Raw genomic sequence first — 27490 nt, 5'->3', positions numbered from 1 at the left:
GGGGAGGTGGGTGGAAAGAGAATGAATTCAGCATTAGACTTGGACTCTGAATTGTCCGTGGGACTTCCAGTGGGATGTTGAGTCAGCAGTTGGCTACTTGTGGTCTAGAACTCAGATGAGTTCTCTGAACTTGAGATTTAAATGTGAAAATAGATGCAATCGCTTAGGGAAAGAACATAAAGTGTTAAGAGGATGGAGTCATGACAAACTAAAACATTTAAAGGTCAGGTAGAAAAGGAATGGACTAGCAAGGGAACATAGAATTTCCATCACAGGTGCCTTCATATTGTAGCTCCCCTTGAAAATGCCAGTTTGGTTGTTTACATGGCACCACTAAAGTAAAGCATATCCAGGAAGTTAGAGTAGGCAATGTTTTCAATACTTTTCTGATAGCAGAGAGAGTCAAGGCAGGTCTTTGTGAATTGGCCAAAAACAAAAATTTTTTATGTACCTACCCACAGTGACATAAGGCCTTGAGTTTGTTTTGATCCTTATCCCCTCCAAAAACACATTTTTATTTTTTAATCTTTAGATCCCAATTTTTGCTATCTATTCTTATGTTTCTTTAAACTACTAGAGGTCTAGCTAATTGGTATAATATGGCAAAGTTATCTAGCCTCTTAATTGTAGTTTATTTTAAATAAAACATTACATATACATTCCCTAACCTCATGCTCCTCCTGTTTTTCCTAGAGGGAATACCTATTCAGAATTTAGTGGGTTTTTAAAATTTTATTTTTAATTTTATAACCAACAGTGTATATACGGAATTGGGCAAAACTCTGTTCTCCATGTCAGGGTCTCTCAACCTCCGACATTTGGGGCTAGACAAGTCTTTGTTCTGGGAGACTGTCCTGTGCCTTGTAGGTTGTCTGGCAGCAGCCCTAGCCTCTATCCATGAGATGCCAGTAGCAGCCACCAAATTTCACCAGATATTGTCAAATGTGCCTTTGGAGACAAAACTCTTCCCCTCATCTCCCACCCTTGAGAGTCATTGCTGTAAGTCTTGTAGCCCAAGGCTTCACAAACTTAAATGTGCATAGGAATTCCCTGTGAATATTTTTAGAAGGCAGATGCTGATTCAGTAGGTCAAAGGTGGGACCTGGCATTCTGCATTTCTAACAAGTGCCCAGGCAATGTGAATTTTGCTGGTCAGAGTACCACACTCTGAATAGTAAGGTTGTAGACAGCTTCCCATTCATATCAACTGGTTGAATTCTCATGAGGATCCAATGACAGCAATTTTGGGAATACAAAATTTGCAATGAACTATTGCCCAAACAGCCTAAGACAAATAGAAACTAAGAAAGCAAGCACTGTCCCATCCTCCTAACTAACAGAGCTGCCTTCATGTTTCCATATTTCTTTCCAGTCCCCACTATTTATTCATAATTGGACAACAATTTAGTGTATATTCCCTACATATCTTAACACACTTATGAAATGTGTTCAAAAATATTTAATTTTTTGAGTGTTTTTAATTTTATAAATGGTATCACACTGTATTATCCTACGACTTGTTTTTCTTGCTGAACACTATGTTTTTTCTATACACCCATGGTGATACTGGCAAATCTAGTTGATTCATTTTAACTGCTGTATGGTATTCCACTAACTGACTTTGCCATCATCTGTCCCTTCTCCTACTGAAAATTCAGGATGTTTCCATGTTTTTGCCACTGCACACAGCTGCAGTAATTATTTCCAAACATTTTTTTCATGTGCACATGTGCTACAGTTTTGCTGGAGTATGGACCTAGAAGTGTCAATTACTGGTCAAAGGATATATACATCTTTGAGTTTACAAGTTATTGCTAAGTTACCCTCTAAAGGGCCACCAGCAATGTTTGAATCACTATTTCTCCACATTATCACCAGTACTTGATGTGTCACATTTTTCATTTTTGTCCCTCTGATGGGTATAAAATAGTTTCATTGTAAGGTTAAGCATTTTTTCATAGTTTTTCCTGCACTGCTAGATTTTTTTAAATATGTATATTCATACTCTTAGTAGTGTCTCTTATTTTCATTCACTTACATATACCACCCTAAAGATTCTGATACCCTATAAGGAGGGGTAGAGCACATTCCATGAGAATATGGGTATTTGAACTTTAATCCAGGTCTCCAGCTGACTCCAGTATGCTTCTCCTCCCTACTGTGATTTAGAATAATGCACAAATCTTTACTCTTTTTGTTTAATTGTGAGCACCTGGTGCCTACCATAGACTTTGCTAGGATTAGATATACAGAGACAGAAGGCACAGACCCTGCTCTCAATGAGAACCTTGTCTAGAGGTGATGGAAAAGGATCCAATAAATAAGCCACAAAATTTCAATAGCACGGAAATGCTGGGATGGGATGATCACCGGATGCTGAGGGCACCACAGAAGAAACCAACCAGCCCAAGGAGAGACGACGACTTTGGAATGAGATCATATGTGAGGTAAGATTTGAAGGATGAGTAAGAATGCACTATATTGTTGAGAAAAGCATCTTTGATTTTGTAAAGAGGCAAATAGAGAGTATGGCGAGTTCAAAGACTGGAAGGTATTCTGAAATGCCAAGAGAAAAATGTAAAGAGGGAATGGCAAAAAAAGAAAGAGGGAAAGAAGGAAAGGAAGGAGGAAGGAAGGAAGAAAGAAAAAGACTAAAGAAAAGTCTAAATGCGGATCACAAAGGACCTTGTGTCATGCTAAGGATTTTGGATTTGACCCTGCATGTGATGGGAAGCCTTCAAGAATATTTAGCAGGAAAATGATGGGATTAGGGTTTTTTTCACTCAGTAAGATCCCCCTGAGTCTTCTGTGATAGTAGCAAGGGGTGGGCAATACTGATGGCAAGGAGGCCAATTTGCTTTTTTTAGGTTGCTGATCCGGACTGGATGGTTCCCGGTCTGGATGGTTCTTCAAACTAATAGCAGTGGGGATAGTGAGGAAAGAAATTACAGAGGTAAAAAAATATTCAACAGAACATGAGGATAAATAATAGGTGAACCTTTTTGGTTTGTGGTTTGAGGACCCTAAGCATTATGGTGCCAAACAAAACAGGGAATAGAATAGGAAGAGATGAGGGCCCAGGGTGAGGGTGGGGAGAAATGATGATAACTTCAGTTTTACATTTATTGATTGAGTTTAAGCCTCATACAGAACATCCAGATGGAGGTGTGCTGTTGACTGTTGGAATAAGGGCCTGGAATCCAGCAGGCAGATCTTGACTTGAGATTTATGCTTAGAAATTATCAACTTTGGGCTTTCCTGGTGGCGCAGTGGTTAAGAATCCGCCTTCCAATGCAGGGGGCACGGGTTCGAGCCCTGGTCTGGGAAGATCCCACATGCCGTGGAGCAACTAGGCCCGTAAGCCACAATTACTGAGCCTGCGCATCTGGAGCCTGTGCTCCGCAACAAGAGAGACCGCAATAGTGAGAGGCCCGCGCACCGCGATGAAGAGTGGCCCCCGCTTGCCACAACTAGAGAGAGCCCTCACACAGAAACGAAGACACAACACAGCCATAAATAAATAAATAAATAAATTTAAAACAAAACAAAAAAAAAGGATTTACTGAATGCATACTAGATGGCAGGCCCTGTGCTGGCGATACAGATATGGGTAAAAGAAATTTCGACCCACAAGTATAGTCAGGGAGATCCATCTAAAAAAAAAAAAAAAAAAAAGAAAGAAATTATCAACTTCCAAACAGAAAGATTTAGCTGCTCAGATTCAGCTGCTCAGAAAGAGTATAGGAATTGTAAGAGTAGAAAAGATGGACAGAACTCCAGGAAGCAGAATGCAGAGGATTAGCAAAGTAAGAGAAACTAGAAAGGAGACTGAGAAAGACTGGCCAGAAGAATAGGAGAAAAACCAGGGAGATGCAGTGCCACCAAAGAAGCCAGAAATTTCAAATAGGAAGGAATGAACAGGGTCAAATGGTCAGGAGAGCATTTAGACGAGATCTCTGAAAAGCACGGGCTGGATTTAGACACAGTGTGATCTTGGAAAGATCTCTGAAGCCACCAACATATGGACTATCTCTAATTCTATACGATATGGATATTTTAAGTATATTTCTACCAACCAAAAAAAAAGCCTTATTGTTCCTTTTAACTAAAACAAGTCAGGCCATCCCTCTAGGCTCCACTTTGTTGAGCTGAAAGAAGAGTGAGTTAACTAGATGACATACCAGGTTCCCTTCAGCTCTCACAGGTATGATTGCCTCAATACCATATAATCAGTTTCACCTTGTATCCTTGAAACTAATGATAAGCTACATCTTGGGGACCTCCTCTGGCTCCACTGACATCCTCCTCTTTCATTCCCAAGTCCCCTCCTTGGATTTCCCCTAACTCCACACTATCTTGTGCTTCACCCTGACTCACTCTTCCCAGAAACAGCCCACACTAACTTGAACTTCTTCTTTCCCTCCCCTCAATTTCCACTTTATGGAAACTGTGGGTCAGATGTACCCACACATCTTTTGACTTTAGCCCCTACCTATAAATAATGAGAACACATTGTACCCACCATTGAATAGGCAAATCATCCTGAGGTGAGCTTCTTGAGGACAGGAATTGTGCAGTTACTAATCTTTGGAAGCCAGGTCTTAGACAATACCCAGCAAACTATAATCATTCAAAACATTTATTTTGAGTAAATGAAGAAATTGTGACTGCAATCCTGCCTGGGACCTCAGGAAGCATAGATCTTATACTTGGAGCTTCCTTACAACAAAGGGATTACAATGCTGTCAGTCCTCTGCTAGTGGGCTCACCTCCAATGCCTGGCAACACAGCTTCTCCTGAAAATCAGCATCAGAGGACTGGACTAAACACCCTCAGCTACTGCCTGGTTTCAGAGTCCACCAAGTCAAGGTAGGTGATGGACTCTACTCCAGTGGTGATACACTCAGTGACTCTACAACATTCTCTTGTCCCAACACTACATAGGATTCACTGAATTGGGGACCATCTGTTGCTCACCTTTGCCCTGTTTCCATTCCTACCCTATGAGTAAGACTGAAATTCTCTTCCTCCTTGAGAAGATGACACTCAAACTCCCAGGGCTCTTCAGAACACTTCGCAGGTTCCCCAGTTTACTCTGCATGCATGTTATACTAAACATTCAAACACACTGAAAAAGGATTTCCAGCAATAAACATGATCTGTATTGGCGGGGGTGGGGGGAGTTGTTTTTGCAAAAGTAAAACATTTTATAAATCTAATTCAATTTTCTGATTTAGTAAGAGCTTGAAAATAAATAAGCTCATTTATGTCTATTCATTTCAGTACCAGCTAATGTCAGACTGAATGATGATGTTGAAATGCTGTTTTGCACTCTTTGATGTGTGGAATTTTAAGAACAAGCATCATTTCTATCGGTCCTATTTTTATGTCACCTCCACCAAAATTTCTTTTATTTCACATTATTTTTCTTCATCAAAGTTCGAGTCATTCTCTTAATTTTTTCTCTCAAAACAAAATAATCGTTAAACTTAATTTTTCCAACAAAGCAAATCTGGCACCTTACTTCTTTATAGTTTTTTGCCAAGACCTAAAATCACAAATTTTCTCTGTACACTTTTCCAAATATTTAAAGATATATTTTTGCTGACATTTTAAAGTAATATTTATACCAGTGAATTGAGCTTAAGTAAACAGACCGTTACTGGTATAGTCACTATACTATGATGTTCTTTGAATGTACCACAAAGAGGCATTTATCTCGATGACACTCCACAAGGGAAATGAAATTAAACATTTGCAGCCACCATAAACAAGTAAAGGTCCTGTTTTCTTTACCAGATCAAGGTCAAGCAAGTGGGCCTAATTGAGTTAGGCATCAGGGAACATATGTAGGTCAAATCTGGCACTCCCTCAAAGTTTGTGTTGAACTGGATTCAAATATCTGAAACTGCTTTTGAAAAAAAATATTACTTCCTGCTTTTAAATAAGAAAGGCAATTTGAAGATTGGATCATAAGGCTTCTTGGATACGGCAATACTCTTTCGAAAGAACCCTGAAACGCTGAGCAATATTTGTTCAGTTAAACAAGGTTCGACTGACCCTACTGGAACCCTGGGGGAAATTTTTTGTTTAACCTTAGTGTAATCCAACCTCAGGCCTCATGGATAATATTTGTGTCTCTCCTTGTAATAAAGCAAGAATAAAAGGAGATATACATAGGTGATCACAGAAGAAGAGATGGTACATTTGAAAGGAAAGGGGGAAATTTATTGAATTCTTACAATGTATCCAACATTGTGCAAGGTCTTATTTAACTCCTAAAACAAATATCACTATTCCTTTATTACAAAGAAGTAAGCAAGATCAGAGAACTTAAATAACTTGCCCCAAAATGCATAGCTGGTAAGTGGTAAAACCTGGCTTATAACCCCCTTCTACCTGGTTTGGACCCCAAGTTTATCCTAATATTCCAGGGAGAAAGGACACTAGAGAGCCAAATCACAGAATTTCATAAAGCCACCTGCCTGTTGTACACTTATGTTTATAGCAGCGTATTCACAATAGCTAAAAGGCAGAAGCAACACAGAGTCCATCGACAGACGGATGGATAAATAAAATGGGGTGTAAACATACAATGGAATATTTTTCAGCCTTATAAAAAAGGAAATTCTGACATGACACATGCTACAACATGGGTGAAACTTGAGGACAGTATATTGAGATAAGCCAGTCACAGTAACACAAAGACTGTATGATTACACTTATATGAAGTATCTAGAGGAGTGAAACTCAGCAACAGAAGGTAGAACGGTGGTTGCCAAGGGTGAGGGGAAAGAGAGAAAGGTGAGTTGTTATTTAATGAGTGTAGAGTTTCAGCTTTGCAAGATATAGAGAGTTCTGGAGATTGGTTGCACAACAATGTGAATGTATTTATGCATTTATTTTTACTTTAACTTTTTCTATTTTGGAATAATTTTTTATATTTACAGAAAAGTTGCAGTGATGGTATAGAGAGTTCCCATATGCCCCTCACCCAGCTTCCCCTACCATTAACATCTTATATAATAACTATATTTGTCAAAACTAAGACATTGACATTGGTACAATACCATTAACTAAACTCCAGACTTTAGACTTTATCCACATTTCTCCAGTTTTTCCTTGAATGTCCTTTTCCTGTTCCAGGACCCCAAAAAGGACACCATATTACACTTAGATGTCAAGTCTCCCCAGCCTCCTCTGATCTGTAACAGTTTCTCAGACTTTCCTTGTTTTTGATGATCTTGGCAGTTTTGAAGAATGCTGGTCAAGTGTTTTGTAAAATGTCCACTGGATACTTGCTCATGACTAGATTTGGATTATGAGTAGGAACTGGCTTTTCAATCTACATTTCATTAAAATTTAAAGTCGATACTTGATTCAATTACCAGACAACTTTTAAGCATGTTTAGAAGAACTTGGATATGTGAATCTACTTTTTTGACTGTAAATTTTATGAAATCCAATTTCAGATCATTGATTTCTGATGAAAATATAGCATTCAAATTGAGATGTGTAATAAGTGAGAAATGCATACTGGATTACAAAGCCTTACCACAAAAAGAAGGATATGAACTATTGCAGGAATCATTGTTATATCTAATACATGTTGAAATATTTTGGATATACTGAGTTAAGTCATATATATTATTAATATTGCTTTCACCAATTTCTTTTGTTTAGAACAGATCTTTTCTTTTCTTTCCTTCCAGTTTTACTGAGGTATAACTGACATACCACGTTGTATAAGTTTCAGGTGTACAGCATAATGGTTTGACTTGCATACATCGTGAAATGATTGTCACAACAAGTTTAGTGAACGGCCATCATCTCATATAGATACAACAAATGTGAATGTATTTATACTACAGGATTGTAGTATTAAAATCGTGAAGATGACAATTTTTATGTTATATGCATTTTACTATGATTTAAAAACAAACACCCCTGCCTAAGTTGTGTTTCCCTCTCCTTCACCAATCCTTTCACTTCATTTTCTGCTCAGTATTATGCATTTTTGCAGTCAGGAATCGGGGTCAATGAGATAAAACGTCCACACAGACACTCTATTTTACAATCTGTTCAAAGGACAAAAACAAGTTTTAAATGAAGACATGCCTCCAGTACGCTAAATAGCCATCTGTTATAGGACACAAATTCTTTAAAGCATTTACGTAGTCCATTGGAGACAGGTTTCTATGTGAATTGACATTTTAAGGTCATATGCAATGTTCGTGTCTAGTTCATCTTCCAGCCAGGGCATCTCAAAGGATGAGAGAGAGACCACTAGTATTTAATAAATGTCTACAGCACTCATTGTGTGTCAGGCACAGTTGCAAGCACTTCACAAATGTAAGCTTATTTAGCCCTCAAAACAACCTTAAGAAGTAGTAGCAGTAGTATCTTCATTTTATGTGAGCAAATTAGGGCACAGAGAGGTTAAGTAACTCACCCAAGGTCACACAGCTAGTAGGTGGCAGAGCCAAAATCTGAACAGAAGCAGCCTGGCTGCAGAGTTTATGCTATGTGGCCTGTCACTTGTATTTTTTGTGGGCCCTTAGTTATTAACCATGCACACACACACACACACACACAGAAATTTTTTAAAAACTTAAACCTCACTGCCTTCTTTCAAACCTGCCAGTGTTACCCACTGACTTTATATAGAACCTCTTTTGGGGAGAAAATCAAAAGTCTAACTGTGAGCCTCCAGCCAGCGGGCTCTCCTGCTCCCTCTGCCACCATCTTTTCACTAGATTCTGCTTCCATCTACCCCCGATCTACCCTCAGTTCTAGTTCAAACCCAACCTCTTTATTACCACTTGCCTCCTGACTGGGCTTGCCTGGAAACTTCAGAATTTTCCTGACTTATTTCTCCTTCTCTGGGCACAGCTGTTGGGCTCAGTTTCCCAACAGTTCCCCTGATCTATGTGCAGTGTCTCTTTGTCTTTGAGGTACCACATTCTTTTTTTTTTTAATTATTAATTAATTAATTTATTTATTTTTGGCTGTGTTGGGTCTTCGTTTCTGTGCGAGGGCTTTCTCTAGTTGTGGCAAGCGGGGGCCACTCTTCATCGCGGTGCGCGGGCCTCTCACTATCGCGGCCTCTCTTGTTGCGGAGCACAGGCTCCAGACGCGCAGGCTCAGTAGCTGTGGCTCACGGGCCTAGTTGCTCCGCGGCATGTGGGATCATCCCAGACCAGGGCTCGAACACGTGTCCCCTGCATTGGCAGGCAGACTCCCAACCACTGCGCCACCAGGGAAGCCCGAGGTACCACATTCTTTCACAGCCTCCTCACATAGCCTCACTTCCAAAGCCCCTCGTCTCCCTCTTTGTTCTCTGAGGTTCACCTCTGGTCAGTACATGTTTCCTAATCTGTTATCTTTTTTCAGGCCAACCTTCCACTTTTCTGGCACCAGCATCTGAAGGTTCTCAAGGCACACAGCATGGCAAAGGGCATTTTACCTCCATCTTATTATCCATGATTTCATCCCCACAGCCTGAAACTCACCTTGCTGCCTCAGAAATGTTAGACGACCTCCATAATTTTTCTCTATGATTTTGAAGAAAAAAATGTAAGTATTGGGGGCAGGGGGGTAGTAGGAGGGTGGCTGGTAAAGAAAGCAACTGACCAGAGTGACCATTTTGTCAGCTGTACCCACTAACTGCTCATAAAGCTCAAACAATCCAAGTAGCATTTGATCCTGTAGGAGTTAAAACAGAGGTAGGCAACTTTTTGTAAAAGGCCAGGTAAGAAAAATTTTAGACGTAGGCTACACAGTCTCTGTCCCAACTACTCAACTCTGCCATTGTAGGGTGAAAGCAGCAATAGATGAATAAATGAATGGGTGTGGCTTTGTTCCAATAAATCTTTATTCACAAAAACAGGCACTGGGCTGGATTTGGCCCGTGGACCATAATTTGCTTCTCTCAATTAAAACGCTAGAACCCTTTGTGAAGTTTTCTAGCTTTCACATGGGTTTCTGAAACCAGAGTCCCTCCTTACTGTTTTTTAGACTATACTGTACTTCATTAACTCTCCACTAAAAGTAAGCTTAAACTAGAATAACGTAAAATAAGAAACGTGATCCATCACATCATTTGCCGTGTTCCTTTAGGCAAAAGAACGCATCCCAGACATGACAATTATTCACTGCCAAAACTGATAAACATCTGCTAGCACATATGCTGCCCCTGTCGGGTACTTTTTAATTTCCACGAGGAAGTTTCACTTACAAAATGTTCATGAAGGGTCTCCAGGCCATGATTGGCCAAGTACAGCTTTGAAACAGCAAAACAAAGATTTGTGCAGGCATGTCACTGAGTGAGCACGTGAAGAGCGTCAAGTGCTGAGGCCTCTGGAATCCATGGTTCACAAATACCAGCCTCGGAGAAAGTTTTCCCAGTTTGGGACATTCTTGACCGCTCCACTTCATCCCCACAAGGCTCTGAGGTGCTCATTCATTAACTCATTTTTTCATTTGCTTAACAAATGTTTTGGAAGGCCTTCTGTGGGCCAGACATGTTGCTAGGCACCAGGAATGTAATGGAAAGACAGTTTAACAACAGGAAAAAAAGAAAAGAACCATCGTGTGCCCCTGCAGAGCTTACAGTCTGGTGCATGTTGTCCTACAGAACTTCCTAGGGTGATGGAAATGTTCTTTACTCTGCACTGCCCAACATGGTAGCTACCAGTGCCCTGATGGCTCTTGAGCACTTGAAGTGTAGCTGGTGTGACTAGGAAACTGAATTTTAAGTTTCATTCAATTTTACTTAATTTAAAGTTAAAGAGCCATCTGTGGCTAGTGGCTACTGTAATGGACAGTGCAGATTTAGTGGGAAAAATACTTGAATCAAATTAATGTAACATTAAACCTGTCTTATGTGCTAAGGACATTAGGTACTGAGTGCTCTGATCACTAATAATAGAAGGATTCGACCAACCCAGGAAGATCAGGAAAAACCTCTCTAAGGAAGTGGCAAAGGAGGAGAAACCTGAAAAAAAAAAAAAAAGGGATCAAAAGTATATAGAACATGCTGAAGGATGGAAAGAGAAAGCACAGGGAGATCAGGAAACTATCTATTGCAATGGTCCAGATGACCAACGATGGTACGTGGCTTGGATCCAGACAGATCTGTGGGATATGTAGAAAGCAAAATTGACATATCCTGAAAGAAAACTGGATGTGAGAAATAAGGACAGAAGATTCATTTCAAGGATGACAGTACAACTTGCGCCTCCTGGTTGAAAGAGGTGCCATTAACTGAACAGAAAACACAAAGGGTCTGGAGGGTGTTGTTGGTTTGGTCTTCAACATGTTAAGTTTGAGGTGGTCAGAGACATCCGTATGGTCTGTTGAATAGGCAGCAGCTCAGAGGAGAGGTAAGAAATGAAGATAGAAATTGGTGGGTTGTTAGTGAATAGTGTATTACTATTTCTGTCCCCATGATAATGTGAGGTATTCCTGGCAAGTTACCATAATTTTTGTTAATTAATGCAGACAAGGCAGTATGTACAAATGGAATACATCCAATGCAATGCCATAATTACAACAGTAGTTTAAATGGGAGGAGATCAGGAAGGATTCAAATAGAGGAAAAATAATGGTGGGGTTCATTTGTAAAAGCTTTATAAGAAAGTAAAACTACCTAAAGAGATGTGGAATAGGCCATAAGAATTCACATACAGTGGATGCTCCTTGCAATTATAAAGGAACAGGAGAGATGGAAAGATTCAATTCAAGCTGAGGTCTCAGAGAACCACCTGACCTAAAAGAGAACACTGTAGTTCAGGTTAACAGATAGAAACAAGTATATGGGGAGTTGGGACAAGAGTGAGTGGCCCAGATCATTAAGAGTGGTGGACATTTTAAAATTAATTTGTTCAGTTTCTGCTTATGGGTGATAATTATTTATGGGTGATAATATTTGAATATGGATAAGTTAAATATTTAATTTAAAAACAATGTCACAATACAATTGTCACAATTCAATACAATTGAATTGGAAAGCTGTTCAGGTCTTGCATCCCCTTCTCATACACTGTTTCCATCTTAGAAGCATGTCACCTATTAAACTGGTGAAAAGACGACTCATCAATTTTAAAAAATCTGCTCTCAGCTGGCCATGTGCATGACTGCATTTGTCTTCCCACTACTCCATTAGTGGAGACCCATATCTTCCATTTAAAAGTTCTCCTACTGGACTATAGACTAGTGGAGAAATAAACTATAGAAAATGGTTACAATTGCTCCAATCAATAATTTTATAGGCTTCCCTGGTGGCGCAGTGGTTGAGAATCTGCCTGCTAATGCAGGGGACACGGGTTCGAGCCCTGGTCTGGGAAGATCCCACATGCCACGGAGCAGCTGGGCCCGTGAGCCACAGTTACTGAGCCTGCGCGTCTGGAGCCTGTGCCCCGCAACGGGAGGGGCCGCGATAGTGAAAGGCCCGCGCACCGCGATGAAGAGCGGCCCCCGCACCGCGATGAAGAGTGGCCCCCACTTACCGTAACTAGAGAAAGCCCTCGCACGAACCGAAGACCCAACACAGCCAAAAATAAATAAATAAATAAAGTAGCTATAAAATAATTTTATAACTTGCCCTGAAAATTACAACACTAAGAACAAAAATTTTCAGTTGGCCTCCAAGTAGTAAAACTCTGTTGACTGTAGTTGAGATTCTTGGAAATGTGTTCAGATTGTTTCAGAACATAAAAGGAACGGAGTCTAAATCTAACCAGAATATAAACAAACAAATATTCAGGTATTTCAGGCCAAGACACTGTACTCTTTCATGCTACCAACATCTACACAGTCCCGTTCCCTCCATTCTTACCTTGAGGCAGCCACTAAGAGGAATGTGGCATATATCTCTTCCAGCCCAAGCTTTTATACTTTTATTTCATTTATGAATACAAAAAACATATATAGCATTGCTTTGGGTTCGATTTACATAAATGCTATTCTACAATATGAATCATTCTAAAACTTGCCTTTTCATCTACCTGTTAAGATTTTTCCATGTTGGTTTGTTTTAATTGCTGTTAATTTTCCAACATATAAATAAACCACATTTTCTTCATTCCCCTATTGATTGATATCAAATTACTTCCAGTTCACTATTCCAAAAATACAACAATGAAGTTATTTTACATATCTTTCTGTGTACATGAGCAAGAGGTTCTAGATCAACCTAGATCCAATCTAGATCTAGATCAAGAGTGTCTTAGGGTATGCTTTCACTAGATTTTGGCAAAAGTCTCAAAAAGTGGTGGGAACTATTAACATATTAGCAGCAGTGGGTAAGATCTTCTCTACACATGACTTTCTGATGTTTGCCGGTCAAATGGGTGTGAAATGGTATCTCATTTTATTTTTTTCCCTGATTACAAGTTTCACTAATTCCTATGTTCCTAGTTAAGCATCTTTTTTATGTTTATTTTCTATTTGGTTTACCTTTTCTCTGAACTGCTGGTTCTTATCTTTTATCCATTTTTATACTTACCTGTCATTTTCTCCAGAGTTCTTTATATACCAAAATGTGTCTGGATATAAGGTGATCCCAGATATAAGGCTGTCTCTCCCAGTGTTCCAAATGAGGAGATACATAAAGTTTTGTACAACTTTAATATAAAAATATTTATGTATAAAGATAAAATCATCAAATATCTAGGTATCATACTGATGTTAATGTCATTTCAAATGCATATTCTAAATCACACATTAATCATAATAAATTATTTTCAGACTATTACTTTCTCCTTTACTCACATTTCATGAAACAATTTTATTCAAATTTCTAATGAGCATATCCAGCATCAGGGTTTTTCATGATTGAGCCACTTTTTGCATCATTCACAGTTTTCTAAAGTAGATCACCTCCACTTCTATTCAGATAAATTTTGAATCTGTGTTTAATACACCCTCAAGACTGTGCTCCAGACTACCAAATACCGCTTGCTATTCATGATTTTCACAATATGATCATGTACCGTATTGCTTTTTGTGCCAATTGTCATCATTTGCCCCTTCCAATCCACTCCCCTTCCTTTTCCACCCTGCTTTCTGCTCTGGAAAGCTGACCTGTGTGGGCCACATACCCTGGATCCCTTGTTCTCAGGCTTCCTGCTGGGGACAGCCAATGGCAGGCTTGGCAGGAGATGAGAAGGGGGGAGGAGAATGAGGTTGGGGCATTTACTCCTCTGGATCCCTCTCTTAGAGGTTGCCTCCGTCTGGCTACATCACTGGAGAGAAAGTCATTGCTCCTCTCAAGGCACCCTGCTCCTCATGACTCTCTCCTTCCACGTCCACAGACCCCTCCTTCCCCTCGCTTTACCCTTGCAGACCTAGGAGTGGTCAGAGTTCTGAGCCTGCTAGCCCTGGGGTCCTGTGCTATTCCTTGCACTTCCTCTACACCCCTCCACACCTTTATAATTAGCCTTTTGATTAATAAACACGTCTTGAATTGTCCTAATTTGAATGTGCCATCAATTTCCCATTGAGAAACTGACTGATCTTAATATTTTTAAAATAATCTTTGGGGTTCTTTTTTAGTTAAAATTATTCAATTTCAAAAATCTTTAGAAGGCTTGTTTTCCACAAATCGAACTCTTGCAATTTGAAGTCATATTCCAGGAATAAACAATCTGTATTAACCTTCTTGATAGCCTTTTGTTAGTTTGTTTTGTTGTTTTAATCAACGCCAATCTGGGTCCTCTACAAACATGCACAAGTAGCACTGACTGGGTGGTTTTAGGCTGCTAATACATTTCAGAGACTTGAAAGACTCTGATAAGTCCTTTTTTCTGAGCAGTCATTTTGGGGAAATAAACATTGCCTTATATTTCATCATATACAGTATTCTGAACCTTAATATTCTATTTGTGTTGTATATCTCTTCTTCCCATCTATCACTTGACTTTTCAATTTGTTTGTTTTGTCAAAAGGTATTAGTTTTAATTTAGACAAATTTATCTATCTTTTATTTTATGACTTACGGTTTTTATCTACTTAAGAAATTCTTCGCTACCCCAAGTTCACAAAGATCTTCTTCATGTTTACTTCTAAATGTTTTAAAGTTTCTTTTTGTACATTCTGGTTTGCAGCTTGAGATAGAGATATACGTTTATAATTTGCCATATGGAGAACCAGTTGGCATCCCCATCTACTGAATAGTCTATTCTTTCCCAAATGACTTGAACGCCACCTCTATCACAAGGCTTCTGTATATACATGGTCTTCTCTATGTTCTCAGTTCTGCTCCACAGTACATCCCTGCACCAACTCAACACCACGGTTCTCTCTAGTGGTGATATCTAGTTGGATGTATCCATCACGTTGTTCTTCAAAAGTTCTTGATTTTTTTGTCACCTGTTCTGCTAAAATAGATAACTTCTCCATAGAATAAAATGTGAACAGTGCCCCTTGGAGTTGACCACTTCTTCCATTTGAATTTTAGAATCTAATTGTCTCATTACATGAAAAATCCTGCTGGAATTTTGAGTGGGATTGCACTGACTTTATAAATTAATTTAGGAGAGAAGAAACATTTTCACCATAGTGAGTCCTTCCATAGAGCAACATGGTTCAGCTCCCAATTTATTCAGGTTTGCTTTTACATTTAAAGATTTCTTTCAAAAGATTTCTTTTACATCTTTTGGTCACTTAATTGCTAGGTACTCTATAAAATGGAGGTTTTTAAGAAACTGAGTCACAGGTGTAGAAAACAAACTTATGGTTACCAAGGGGGAAAGGGGGCGGGGATAAATTGGGAAATTGGGATTGACATATACACACTACTATATATAAAAGATAACTAGGGCTTCCCTGGTGGTGCAGTGGTTGAGAATCCGCCTGCCAATGCAGGGGACGTGGGTTCAAACCCTGGTCCGGGAAGATCCCACATGCCGCGGAGCAACTAAGCCCGTGCACCACAACTACTGAGCCCGCGTGCTGCAGCTACTGAAACCCATATGCCTAGACCCCATGCTCCACAGCAAGAGAAGCCCGTGCACCGCAACAAAGAGTAGCCCCCACTCTCCACAACTAGAGAAAGCCCACACACAGCAATGAAGACCCAACGCAGCCAAAAATAAATAAATAAAATAAATTTTTGAAGAAAAAAAAAGATAACTAATAAGAACCTACTATATAGCACAGGGAGCTCTATTCGGTGCTCCATAATGACCTATATGGGAATGGAGTCTAGAAGAGAGTAGATATATGTATATATATGACTGATTCACTTTGCTGTACAGCAGAAAGTAATACAAGATTGTAAATCAACTATACTCCAATTTAAACAATTAATAAAAAAATGAATTCTCACTAGATGAATAAATAAATAAATAAAATGGAGGTTTTTATATTTTCAAATTGGTTGTTACCAATACAGGAATCCTATTTTTTTTTTTTTATTTAGCCACTATGCTGAAATATTCAAAGTTTCATAGTTCATTTCTATTGGATTTTCTATGCATATACTCACATTATTACAAATAACAAAAAATTTGCCTCTTTCTTTCCAATCATTACATCCCCTATTTCATTTCTTTGACAAGAAGAAATGACAGGGGTCCTTATCCTTTTCATGTTAAAAAGAACACTTCTAACATTTCTCCACTGGTGTTCACATAATGACATTTGATTCAGATCACAGAAATAATAAGGATGTTCCCAATAATTTTTAGTTTCCTAAGACTATATCATGGATGGGTATTGATTCATCACCAATGCTTTTTATGTATCACTTGAGATAATATAGTTTATGTTGTCTTATGTTATAGATATAAACTATATATATTTAATCTTTACAGTATATATATATTACACATTTTCTTTAATCTGTTAATATACTACCTTATATAAATAAATGCTGAAATAGAGCTAGCCCTATGTTCTTGGAGAAATCCTAACATATACTGATGAATGGATTTTAGGCTAGTATTTCATTTAGTATGTTTATATTCATGCTCATAAATGAAATTGGTCTGTACATTTTTTTGCACTGTCCTTATTCAGTTTGGGCATTGTATTAGTTTCCTATTGCTGCTGTAACAAATAACCACAAATTTACTAGCTTAAAACAATGCAAATTCATTAGCTTATACAGTTCTGAAGGTCAGAAGTCCAAAACAGGTCTCAATGGGCTAAAATCAAAGTGTCAGCAGGGCTGCACTCCTTTCTGGAGGCTCTAAAGGAGAGCCCATTTTCCTTGCCTTTTCCAGCTTCTAGAGGCCACCCACATTCTTTGGCTCATGGTCCCCTTCCATTTTCAAAGCCAGCAATGGCTGGTTGAGCCTTTCTTGTATCATAACACTCTGACCTTTTTTTCTGACTTCTTCCACTTTTAAGGACCCATGTGATTCTATCAGGTCCACTTGGACAATCCTAGTAATCTCTTTATTTTAAATTCAGCTGATTTGCAACCTTAATCTCATCTGCTACTTTAATTTCTCTTTGTTATATACTGTGAATATGTAACATATTCACAGGTTCTGTGATTAGGATATCTTTGGGAGATGGTCATTCTGTCTACTACAGGTATCAAAAATTTAATAGCCTTAAAATTAGTTGGAATATTTTCTCTTTATTCTCTGAAACAGTACAAGTTAGAGGTCATTCATTCCTTAAAGGTTTAATGAAACTCACCTTTCTTGCGTGACTCTGTTTTTCAGGGATGTTTAATACTTGAATTAATAACTTGACTTTTTTCTCTCTTAGTTTTCTAGTGTCTATCACCAATTTACACCCAAATAATCCACCAGAGCCATAAAACTCCCCTCAACACATTGGGCGATCTATCCATTGATTTTTTTTTTTTTTTTTTTTTTTTTTTGGCTGTGTTGGGTCTTCGTTTCTGTGTGAGGGCTTTCTCCAGTTGCAGCAAGCGGGGGCCACTCTTCATCGCGGTGAGCGGGCCTCTCACTATCGTGGCCTCTCTTGTTGCGGAGCACAGGCTCCAGACGCGCAGGCTCAGTAGTTGTGGTTCACGGGCTTAGTTGCTCCGTGGCATGTGGGATCCTCCCAGACCAGGGCTCGAACCCGTGTCCCCTGCACTAGCAGGCAGATTCTCAACCACTACGCCACCAGGGAAGCCCTATCCATTGATTTTTGTTTTCACTGGAAATATTCCACCAGGATCTCTGTGTTCTCTTAGTCCAAAACTAGACTGTTTGCTCTCTAGGAAGAGCTATCACTCTGAAGTTTCCCTTTGTTATCGTCTTGGGAATTCCTTTTATTGATATTTCTCTCCTCTGTGAGATTCTCCTTTGCCTGAGTGTTTTGGCTTCTCATTTCTTAGTTTTCCTTTCTTTTGGTGGAGTATGTACTCCACTTCTAGTAGCATGAGGGCAAGGGTGTTGAGGGTAAATTATTTGACAGCTTGCCTTTTAGAGGTCTTTTATTCTATCCTGATACTTGATACATGTCTGGGCATAGGATTCCTGGTGCAAATCTTTTCCCCTGAACTTTAAAACAATCCCTCTGCTGTCTTCTAGATTCCAGGGCTACTGGTAAGAAATGCAATGCCATTCCAATTCCTGATTCTTTCCAGAGAAGAAAGGAAAATGGATGTTAAGACTGTCTCTTCATTCTTTTTTTTTAAATTATTTTATTGAAGTACAGTTGATTTACAATGTTGTGTTAATTTCTGCTGTACAGAAAAGTGATTCAGTTATAGATTCTTTTTCATATTCTTTTCCATTATCCATTACAGGATATTGAATGTAGTTCCCTGTGCTATACAGTAGGATCTTGTTGTTTATTGTCTCTTCATTCTTATGCCATGGTAGGTTCCCAATACGGGCTTGAGGTATTGAATTCTCCAGGATGACACTTTCTGTCCAGTGTCCACAGTACTCATTCTTGTTCTAAGTCCCCCAGCCTGCTTTTCTAGAGCCAGTTTTAGGAACAACACAGCCATCTTAGACTCCTTGCTTTATATGACCAGCCCAATTCTAGCTCCTTCCACACATAGTACCTATAGATCTAAGTCTCCCTCTAAGTGTCAAACCCCAGCCATTTAGGTCCATCTAGTCAGGATACACCCATGGACCATTCTGGTTTAGCCTTGCTTATCTCTGTCATTTGAACATGTTTTTCTGTTTATTTTGTTCCCTGGGGATGTCCTTCTTTTTTTTTAAAATATTCATTTAAAACTTGCTTTTGCTTCAAGTTTTCCCAAATATTCTATGGTTGGGTGCTGGAAGAGGCACATTCCTTATTAGTTAGTTTGTCAAACTTTATAGAATACATCTCTAAGACGGCATTTGGAAAGGTATATTGGTCCAGCAGAGTATAAAATACTAGAATCATTGGTTCATTTATTGATCCACTCAGCACATTTATGTGAGTGCCAGGTGTGTTAAGTTTTTATCCCTGGAAATACAAAGGTTTATCTCTTGATTTGACATCCACTAGGCACATACGTGAACATGTTAAAAGCAAACTGTGTCACATTTTCCTCAGATTTACAATAGGAAGGAAAAACACACATGAACAAAAAATTGTTTCAACAGTTAAATTATGATCCTGATTCTTCCTATAAACCGGCTTTAGAGCACTCTAAGTTGTTCACATTTCCCATAACTTGACGCAACAGCTTTTCTCTTTAGTGTGATCATCTACAGCTGTAATGAATGAAGGCTCTCAATTTGACTGCTTGGTGGAAAAAGCAGTGAAGGAAACATTGTACTTAGGTGTGTTCTTTAAATGAGATTGCATGAAGAAAAAACAATATTTAGTTGCTATTTTTTAAAATACTACATCCTTAAATTTCCACACGTAACAAGTATTCAAAAGATTCCACATTTAATCAGAGTTCAAAACATCTCAAGAGAATTATTTGCTTTTAAGCTTAATGCTTTCTTTTTTTTCACTTTTGTAGAACAAATAAACTAAAACACTTCATTAACTGCCTTGAGAGAAAATACATTAGCAAGGTTAAGAACAGATAGAACTATCTTCTTAGGACATATAAATTCGCAGGAGGATCTCATATTATAATGGACAGCAACAAATTAAAATTTTAAATCAAAGAGTGTAAGATATTCTTGGTATCTCAGTCCTTCATAATCTCCAGACATCAACATAACATGAACATATCTACGAGACTTCAGTTGGTTCATTCAATTATTTAATTAATACCAACAGTCATGGAGGATCCATGCTGCCATAAACTCTGTCATCCAGAAAAGGTAAGAGTAGCTAATAATATAAAATCTATCCTGGGTTGTAGCATGTCTCTCTTTATTAAATCGTGGCTTATTAAATTATTAAAGTTAAATCAATATACCTGCAGCTGTGTCCTCCCCACTTACAGTTTTTCTTTACTCCTTAAATTCATAAGGAAAATTGATATCACTGTTCTCCATACCTGTTTGGATCAGTGTATAAAATGTCCAACAGTTTTTGTGGAAAAATTCTGATCCAGCTAAGCTCAATGGGGTGGGTTTATCCACCACAGTATTTGGTATGTTCTAGACTCATCACAGAAGCGTCAAAGTTAAAAAGAAGGAAGTCAAAGAAGAAAAGAAACAAAAAGCAGTTGAGGCTTTCACAAAATTTAAAATCTAAAATTCCATCTCAAAATTCAGGAATATTAAGCTACTATTTCTACATATTTAGTCCAGCTTTGATATCAGCTTTTTATAATTTTTCCCACATCTAGTGTTCATTTGGGAAACTTTTTTTGGTTTTGTTTTAAAGAACAACAGATGGGAGTAATCATGGCTGAAACCCTCACCCCTCCTTGTCTGTTGTTGGCCCAATTCTTTCCAAGGACACATCTGGGCCTGGGATGGGTCCCTTTTTTTCAGTTTTCTCAAGAGCATGTGACTAATACATTTCACGTGTTTAATTAAAGGCTTTTTGTGTGCACTGTGCATAGCAAGAACCTCTTATGTTTCCAAGATCACATGTCTAAACTGTGACTCTGTGAACCTCTAATGTCTCACTCTGAGATTAAGTTCATTAAATCAGGATGAGTGGATGGTTAGAGGGAAAGGAAGAGGAGAAAATGGAAAGTTATAAAACACCCAGGATGATATTGTTAATAACCAACTCAGGACTAGAACTCAGGTAGGTCTCTTAACTTGCTTCTAGGGTTCTTATTATACCCTTAAACATATAGCTGAAATTTTAAAGCCAAAGTTAAGAAAATCAAATTGTACCCCTACCATTATCAGATACTGTGCAATACCTGGGATTACAAAAATGAGTAATTTAGGGTTCCTGCTCTCATAGGGCTTATAGGGGGAAGACAAAGACAAACTGATAAATAACAGAGACAGTCTGGGGCCTGGGACCTGGAACCATTTGCTGCAGTGCTTGCATGTGGATAAACATTTCCTCAAGTAACAGAATACAAAGAAATTAGAAGGGACTAAAAATAACTGTATGCAAGTGCAGTTGGGGCAAATTATGAACAACAAGATACAAAAAGACCCAAAACACAACTGCCACTTTTGAGGTGTCGGGATCAAAAGCAGGGTACTGCGCATGTACAAAGCACCACAAAGTGGGTGGGCCAACCACCTAAGCCATCCCTCCAGCCCAACCCCTGGACCCACCCCGACCCTCACCCCATTTAAGAGACCAGCTTGCCTCGCCCCCATCAGGGAGCGAGAAAGGGAATCTGTTACTTGTTTTTGCTCCCTCGTGCTGCAGTCTTGCCTGAATTTCTCATCTGGCCTCTTATCAATTTCTATTGATTAAAAAGTCCAAGAACACTGGTCAGTAACACAACCACCCTGGCAGTAACTACTGAAGGTACGTTAACAAAGGGCTGAGAAACCCCATAGACAGAGCAACTTCTTATCTGGGAATTAATATTTTGTCGGATCTTGAAGGGTGAGTAGGAACTTTACAGCAAAGAAGGACAGAGAACAGTAAGCAAAGGAGCCCAACAGAGCCTTAAAGGATCAGGTATGCTCCTGGAACTGAGCTGTACAGAGAGGAGTTGAAGGTGAGGTTGACAAGATGGGTTAGGTCAAAGCTAAGGAGTTTCAATTCCGTAATTTAGCCACTTGAATCTAACAGATTTTCAAATAGCAGAGATGTATTATTGAATATTTTTGGGGGGAAATTGGCATTCCTTAAATACTCAAGTATTTTAAAAACAGACGAGAATGGGAAACAGATTAGGATGAGGGATATAAGGAGGGAACCAGTTTCTACTCTTTCCAAGTAGGAAGAGATGGTAATTTAAAAAAAGAAGTAAGAGCTGCTGCATCTTCTTTTTAAACTTCAAGTAAACTGATAGACTTAGGCAGGGATTATAAGCAGAATAAAGGAAAAGAGAGAATGGAGGAAACACAGGTTTCTGACTTGGGAAACTGAGTAAAATCATTAACCAAGATCGTGAATAAAGGAGGTGTTAATTCTGAAAGTAAGAGAATAAGAACTTTAAGGACTCTGGAAATAGGGCATAAAGATCTAGAAATAGGCTTCTGACTCTACAAAGGAAATTTGGAGGCATTCAGTACAGCGTGAACTTCTCAGTCTTATAATTAATAACAGGGTCCTTCTCTGACTCAGTGATTACTGTTGGGACCACAGAAACTAAGGCAACATTAGTTTAAATAAGCATCTACTCACAGTTAACCATACGTGCAAACAAAATCATAACTAATAGATTTTGAAGATAGTTATTTCCTGTCTGCCTAAGTACTATCTTTCACCAGTGGTATCTAAATAGAAAACATTACCATTAAAGAAATACTTGAGTTCTGTTTTTAACGGCCTTTACTGAATGCCTACCAAGTAAAAAAATTGTACCTCATTGCCAGAAAATGCAAAGTAAATTAAGAAACAGTTCCAGAACTCTACTCAATACTCTGTAATGACCTATGTGGGAAAATAATCTACAAAAGAGTGAATATATGTATATGTAGAACTGATTCACTTTTTTTTTTAACATCTTTATTGGACTATAATTGTTTTACAATGGTGTGTTAGTTCACGTTGCTGTACAGCAGAAAGTAACACAACATTGTAAATCAACTATACTCCAATAAAAATTTTAAAACATAATAAATTAAAACAAAGAAATTTATAGCCTGGAAGCTGAATAATAGTGAGCATAAGTTTCCACTATATGGAATAAAATATTATAGGAGCTGTGAGCAGTAAGGAAAGAGTTCTTGGTAAAGAAGATACAGCCAATAAGGAAAACAGTATGGAAATTCTTCAAAAAACTAAAAACAGAACTACCATGTGATCCAGAAATTCCACTCCTGTATGTGTCTGAAGAAAATGAAAACACTAATGACAGACTTGCATCAAAATGCAATCTCAGGGTGGAGTCAAGATGGCGTACTAGGAGGACATGGAATTTGCATCTCCTCACAACTAGGGCACCTACCAGGCACCGGAGGGGGACCACAGACACCTAAAGGGATGGGAGGAATGACCAGCAACTGTTGTTTCAATTTAGTTTTATTTTTCCTAATATAATTTTTATCTTTCTAATTCTATTTGTTTTTTATACTTTGATATTGTATTGGTCCTTGTTTTCTTTCTTTCTTCCTTTTTTTTTTTCTTTTCCATGACATGAAACTTGCGGGATCTTGGTTCCCAGGCCAGAGGTCGGGCCTGAGCTCCTGTGGTGGGAGCTCCGAGTCCAAACTGCTGTACTAACAGAGAACCTCAGACCCCAGGGAATATCACTCGGAGTGAGGTCTCCCAGAGGTCCTCACCTCAGCACGAAGACCCAGCTCCATCCAACTGCCTGCAAACTTCACTACTGGATATCTCAGGCCAAACAACCAGTAAGACAGGAATACAGCACCACCCAAAAAAAAAAAAGTGAAATAACAAAAAAATATGTTACAGACAAAGGAGTGAGGTAAAAACCTACAAGACCAAATAAAACGAAATAGGCAACCTACCTGAAAAAGAATTCAGAGTAATGATAGTAAAGATGATCCAAAATCTCAGAAACAGAAAGGAGAAAATACAAGAAACATTTAACAAGGATCTAGAAGAACTAAAGAGCAAACAAACAGTGATGAACACAATTCCTGAAGTTAAAAATACCCTAGAAGGAATCAATAACAGAATAACTGAGGCAGAAGAACAGATAAGTGAGCTGTAAGATAAAATGGTAGAAATAACTGCCAGGGAGCAGAATAAAGGAAAAAGAATGAAAACAATTGAAGACAGTCTCAGAGACCTCTGGGACAACATTAAATGCACCAACATTTGAATTATATGGCTCCCAGAAGAAGAAGAGAAAAAGAAAGCGTCTGAGAAAATATTTGAAGAGATTCTACTCAAGAACTTCCCTAATATGGGAAAGGAAACAGGCAATCAAGTCCAGGAGCCACAGAGAGTACCATACAGGATAAACCCAAAGAGAAACATGCCGAGACACATATTAATCAAACTATCAAAAATTAAATACAAAGAAAAAATATTAAAAGAAGCAAGGGAAAATCACCAAATAACATACAAAGGAATCCCCATAAGATTAACAGCTGATTTTTCAGCAGAAACTCTGCAAGCTAGAAGGGAGTGGCAGGAAATATTTAAAGTGATGAAAGGGAAAAACAGACAACCAAGATTACTCTACCCAGCAAGGATCTCATTCAGATTCAACAGGGAAATTAAAACCTTTACAGACAAGCAAAAGCTAAGAGAATTCAGCACCACCAAACCAGCTCTACAACAAATGCTAAAGGAACTTCTCTAGGCAGGAAACACAAGAGAAGGACCTACAAAAACAAACCCAAAATAATTAAGAAAATGGTAATAGGAACATACATATTGATAATTACCTTAAATGTAAATGGATTAAATGCTCCAACCAAAAGACATAGACTGGCTGAATGGATACAAAAACAAAACCGATACATACTGTCTACAAGAAACCCACTTCAGACCTAGGTACACATATAGACTGAAAGTGAGGGGAGGGAAAAAGATATTCCATGCAAATGGAAACCAAAAGAAAGCTGGAGTAGCAATTCTCATATCAGACAAAATAGACTTTAAAATAAAGATGATCACAAGAGACAAAGAAGGACACTACATAATGATCAAGGGATCAATCCAAGAAGAAGATATAACAATTGTAAATATTTATGCACCCAACACAGGAGGACCTCAATACATAAGGCAAATGCTAACAGTCATAAAAGGGGAAATCGACACTAACACAATAATACTACGGAAATTTAACACCCCACTTTCACCAATGGACAGATCATACAAAATGAAAATAAATAAGGAAACACAAGCTTTAAATGATACATTAATCAAGACGGACTTCAATGATATTTATAGGACATTCCATCCAAAAATGACAGAATACACTTTCTTCTCAAGTGCTCATGGAACATTCTCCAGGATAGATCATATCTTGGGTCACAAAGCAAGCCTTGGTAAATTTAAGAAAATTGAAATTGTATCAAGTATCTTTTCCAACCAAAACGCTATGAGACTATATATCAATTACAAGAAAAAAACTGTAAAAAAAAAACAAAAAAAACAAACACATGGAGGCTAAACAATACACTACTAAATAACGAAGAGATCACTGAAGAAATCAAAGAGGAAATCAAAAAATACCTAGAAACAAATGACAATGAAAACACGACGACCCAAAACCTACGGGATGCAGCAAAAGCAGTTCTAAGAGGGAAGTTTATATCAATACAATCCTACCTCAAGAAACAAGAAACATCTCAAGTAAACAACCTAACTTTACACCAAAAGCAATTAGAGAAAGAAGAACAAAAAAACCCCAAAGTTAGCAGAAGGAAAGAAATCATAAAGATCAGATCAGAAATAAATGAAAAAGAAATGAAGGAAATGATAGCAAAGATCAATAAAACTAAAAGCTGGTTCTTTGAGAAGATAAACAAAATTGATAAACCATTAGCCAGACTCATCAAGAAAAAAAAGGAGAAGACTCAAGCCAACAGAATGAGAAATGAAAAAGTAACAAATGACACTGCAGAAATACAAAGGATCATGAGAGATTACTACAAGCAACTCTATGCCAATAAAATGGACAACCTGGAAGAAATGGACAAATTCTTAGAAAAGCACAACCTTCCAAGACTGAACCAAGAAGAAATAGAAAGTATAAACAGACCAATCACAAGCAGTGAAATTGAGACTGTGATTAAAAGTCTTCCAACAAACAAAAGCCCAGGACCAGATGGCTTCACAGACGAATTCTATCAAACATTTAGAGAAGAGCTAACACCTATCGTTCTCAAACTCTTGCAAAATATAGCAGAGGGAGGAACACGCCCAAACTCATTCTACGAGGCCACCATCACCCTGAAACCAAAACCAGACAAAGATGTCACTAAAAAAGAAAACTACAGGCCAATATCTCTGATGAACATAGATGCAAAAATCCTCAAGAAAATACCAGCAAACAGAATCCAACAGCACATTAAAAGGATCATACACCATGATCAAGTAGGGTTTATCCCAGGAATGCAAGGATTCTTCAATATATGCAAATCAATCAATGGGATACACCATAGTAACAAATTGATGGATAAAAACCATATGATAATCTCAATAGATGCAGAAGCTTTCAACAAAATTCAACACCCATTTATAATAAAAACTCTCCAGAAAGTAGGCATAGAGGAAACCTACCTCAACATAATAAAGGTCATATATGACAAACCCACAGCAAACATCTTTCTCAATGGTGAAAAACTGAAACCATTTCCTCTGAGATCAGGAATAAGACAAGGTTGCACACGCTCACCACTATTATTCAGCATAGTTTCGGAAGTCCTAGCCACAGCAATCAGAGAAGAAAAAGAATTAAAAGGAACCCAAATCAGAAAAGAAGAAGTAAAACTGTCACTGTTTGCAGATGACGTGATACTATACATAAAGAATCCTAAAGATGCTACCAGAAAACTACTAGAGCTAATCAATGAATTTGGTAGAGTAGCAGGATACAAAATTAATGCACAAACGTCTCTTGCATTCCTATACACTAATGATGAAAAATCCGAAAGAGAAATTAAGGAAATACTTCCATTTACCACTGCAACAAAAAGAATAAAATACCTAGGAATAAACCTACCTAAGGAGACAAAAGACCTGTATGCAGAAAACTATAAGACATTGATGAAAGAAATTAAAGATGACACAAACAGGTGGAGAGATATACTATGTTCTTGAATTGGAAGAATCAACACTGTGAAAATGACTATACTACCCAAAGCAATCTACAGATTCAATGCAATCCCGATCAAGCTACCAATGGCATTTTTCACAGAACTAGAACAAACAATTTCACAATTTGTATGGAAACACAAAAGACCCCGAATAGCCAAAGCAATCTTGAGAAAGAAAAACGGAACTAGAGCAATCAGGCTCCTGTACTTCAGAATATACTACAAAGCTACAGTAATCAAGACAGTAAGGTACTGGCACAGAAACAGAAATATAGATCAATGGTACGGGATAGAAAGCCCAGAGATATACCCGCGCACATATGGTCACCTTA

The sequence above is a fragment of the Balaenoptera musculus genome, chromosome 4 (assembly GCF_009873245.2).
Source record: "Balaenoptera musculus isolate JJ_BM4_2016_0621 chromosome 4, mBalMus1.pri.v3, whole genome shotgun sequence".
In the NCBI taxonomy this organism is placed as follows: Eukaryota; Metazoa; Chordata; class Mammalia; order Artiodactyla; family Balaenopteridae; genus Balaenoptera; species Balaenoptera musculus.
The sequence above is the reverse complement of the archived record's forward strand: the minus strand, read 5'-3'. Positions refer to the sequence as shown.